Genomic DNA, 3,951 nt, shown 5'->3' with positions numbered 1-3,951 from the left:
CTTGGCCTGTGCTCCAGTGACATTGCTGTCACACAGGGAAACTTGACCAGTGTGGCGTTTCATATAAAGGAGGAAGAGTAATGCCAGTGGAAAATGCTCTCCTTAGCTTAAAAGGTAGCTAATCTGATGTCTGTAGCAGAACTAGCAGCCCTTCTATCATTTAGCTTTAGTGAGAATTTAGCTAGTGTAATAGTGAAAGTCATTCATGAGGACAGGACAGTAAACAGTTCTTTGTCTTTTCAGTAATAGCATAACTTTGAATCATCAGCACATGCTCTGATGGCTGGCTCAGTATTTCACATCCATTGCTAATATTAAGCTGCAATTAGCGATCTATTCTCTCTGGGTTTAATGGCAGTATATTTTCAGCTGCAGAGTTGCTCTGGTGATGGCATACTTAAATTACTTGGCCACTTGGGAAACTTTAGAGTGAGTGAGTGACATTGCTCAGCTGTGTGGAACATGGGATAACAGTTTAAATGAAAGGAAAATACAGCAATACTTGATTGATAGCTCTATGGAGACATTACTTAGGAGTATATATAGGATTTTACCTTCTCTGTAAATTTAATTTTAATAGTCAAATAATGACATGTTAAAACAGCAGCTTAATCTATAGAAGACTCATTTTTCTCTCTGTCTTTCTCTCTTTTTTTTCTTTTCTTTTTTTTTTTTTCAGGTTGGCTCCCTCCAGTTTTCACCTTCTTCTGACAGGCTAGTGCTGAAACACAGGATTTATCATCCTCAGAAGAACGCTTAAAAATAATAAATGTTTTAAATCAGTACTGACCATAAGTTGTTGCATTGCTAGTTGCAAAGTACTCTAATTGGTTTTTATAGGATAAAAACCCGGAATCTTTCTTCTAGTTTGCATATTAGCAGTTAATATCAACTTGAAAGAATGTATTGTTTAAAGCTCTATTTTCTCTACCTTAATGTCCACTGAAATTATGCTCTGCTTTGAGAAGCGACTCTGTAAAGTAAAATTTAGAATACCATTCTGATCTGAATATTTTCCTGTGCAACCTTTTGTAGGGAACCTGTTTTAGCAGGTTCATCAAGTTGGACTTGATGATCCCCAGAGGTCCCTTCCAACACCTAGGATTCTGTGATTGCTTGTGTGAGTTGGTTTGGAATAAACCCTTTTCTTTAGCACTGTAAGTGAACATTCTGTATTAAATTAGATGAATTTTCTGTATAGTACTTTAGTAGAGTATTATCCTTAGCCTCTAACCAGTAGTGATAAACCAAGACCTAAAAACAACCTTTGAAAATTTCACTCTGTATTCTAATGTGGTATAAACTGAAAGCCCTGTTTGTGCCTTAAACAATCATGTAAAACTGGACACATCTATCAGAAATACTTAATGTTGGTCTTTATTCTAAATCTTTTTTGCTCTGAACAATGTTAATTTGGTACATGGGGTCACATTTCCATGGATCAGCTAGTATTGATAATTTGTTGATATTCTCATGAGCCTGGCTGCTTTTTGCCAGGTTTAATGGTCTGATAAGAGAACACCCTCTCATTCAGGTCCTCACAGTTTCAGAAGCACTATGGCAAGAATGTACAATCAGAAGAATTTTTTATCTTCCATTATGAAGGATAAAGATGTTTGTGAAAAACACTCATATGTGGAAAATACTCATCTGTCTGGAATAATTAAGTTTCATGTGCTTAGAATTAGATCAATAACAAGGGCTCAAGTAAAGCAGTGACTTGATTGGTCTACTGCTGCCTTTATACTTAAGGTAAGCTTTACTTTATGAATTTCTTTGTCGTTTTCCCTAGCCAGAGATTCAAGAATATGTTTTTGGCTAAAAATGTTATTGTACATTTTGAAATTCACCTTGGCTGTCTTTCTATTAACCTGTGCAAAGACACAGCTGTGCACATATGCTGGAAGACAGCGATATTAACCAATACTGATGAGATTCCTGTAATTAAGAGGTAGCAGTACTTTTCATTTTACATGCTTCTGAAAAAAATGCAGCCACTGAATACCAAGGAATTGTGCAAGGATAATATTTTTTGTTTTAAGATTTAATCTTCAAGGCACAGAGAGCCCCTACCCAGGTGTCCACAACTAATCATACAGGATTTCAACCTTTATAAAAATAAATCAATTCTTAAAGCTGTTTTTGATCAAGGTTGTAATGAATTCTGAACCATTAGATCAGGCAAAATCTTTTCACCTGTGCTGGTTGCCATCTCGAGCAGGTTTTTTGCAGCATTCCTGCTACACTGTACTGCCAGGTTTTGGTTTTGGTCTGCTTTCTTCTTCTGGAAGCTATTTCCCTCCTTCACTTGAGAAAAATAAATAGGCTGTATATCAAACCTGGAATAGTAGGATATCTGCTAGCAGTAGGTGAAATAATAGGTCAATTACCATACATATCCAGCTACAGTGGAAAAATATTTATTGTTCTCTACCTATCCATGCTTTTGGAAGTTGCCATTCCTAAGGAGAAGAAGCAGAATTATACATTTGTTGACTATGTGGCCACAGCATTTTAGAGTACAGTGTAAATCTGTGAAGTTCCTAGTATTTTAGTATCTAAGATTGTGATCTTATATATCAGTCTAAACCTGTGAAATTCACAGTATTTTAGCACATAAGATTGTGATCTTTCACATCTTTATTATGTACTAAATTGCTGGGAAATTTATACTGCTACTGTTTAAGTAGTCACGTACTGGCAACCTAATTTCACAGTGGTTATTAAAGAACTGTTGTCCAGTTTGGCTAGATTATTTAAGTGATAGTATTTATTGAAAAGTTTCGCCCAGTATTTCTTTCTTAAATCCTTTTTTTTTTTTCTTTTATATTTCTCTTTTTTCTTATTTATTTATTTTTTTTGCTATGGTATATTTTTCAAGTATTAATAGTTCTCTACAATACTTGGTCATAAAGCTATCATACAATTCTTTATTTAACCCTTTTGGTTTACCAGAAACACTTTCAGTTTCCAAATTGTGCTCACCACTTCAGGATGTATCTGACAGTGTCTGAAAAGGCTTTGACTGTTCACATTAGACTGTTTCAATTATGCTTCATCCTTACCCCAGTTTCCACAAAGCAGTACTTTGCAAAGATGTCTGTACAGGAGGGAATTTCACCTTTAGGGATTAATTATAAAGAGGTTTTGGTTATCAACAGTTTTGCAACATATCAATAAGATAGTTAAATCTCTCCAATATATGTTCAAGAAAATTAATGTAGACTGTCAGATTGTGATAGGGATCTAGTGCCAAATCATAAGCTACTTTTACTACATTAGTATATGGCAGATGAAACATGTATAGTGATAATTCCTGTAGCTTTAAACTAAGTTAGCTGACTCGCTGATCCCTTATAAATTAGGTAGGGCAATCAGCTAAACTGAACTAAATCAAAATTATCCCTTGCTGCTTCTGACATCAGTCAGTCTTGCAGTTTCCTTGTTTAGAAAAGCAGGATCAAGTCCATACAAGCAGTAATCTCTTGGCTGGGAAGTCATTTTAGCAGAGAAGGAAAAGCAATTAATTTAAAAATAACACCCCTGATGGTTTGACTAAGCAGGACCTCTCGGTTGTCTGGTTAGTTTTAGATTAGGAAGAATAAAATATCTCAAAGGGATGGAGTTGTTCAAAACCCAGTCTCTGGCATGTCTGCATGGAGGCAGTATTTTCAGAAGGCCATGCAATAGAAAATCCAGGCGGCTGAAGAAAATCTGTTTAGAATTCTTTCGCCTTTCTTCCTTCTCCCTGAAAGCTGCCCACCAACTTTCTGATCGTGTTTACTTCTTTTTTTTTTTTTTTTCTTTAATGCCTGAAAAAGTCTCTCAAAGAGGAGAATCTTGCTGTTACAACAAAAAATGTGTTAGATGAACAAAACAAGGGGTGTCTTCTCTGCTCCTTATTTAATCATGAGCATCTCAAAAAAGATTCTTCAGATGCAGGATGTGTGT

The sequence above is a fragment of the Tympanuchus pallidicinctus genome, unplaced genomic scaffold (genome assembly GCF_026119805.1).
Source record: "Tympanuchus pallidicinctus isolate F22 unplaced genomic scaffold, pur_lepc_1.0 scaffold2, whole genome shotgun sequence".
Classification (NCBI taxonomy): domain Eukaryota; kingdom Metazoa; phylum Chordata; class Aves; order Galliformes; family Phasianidae; genus Tympanuchus; species Tympanuchus pallidicinctus.
Note: the sequence above shows the minus strand (reverse complement) of the source record.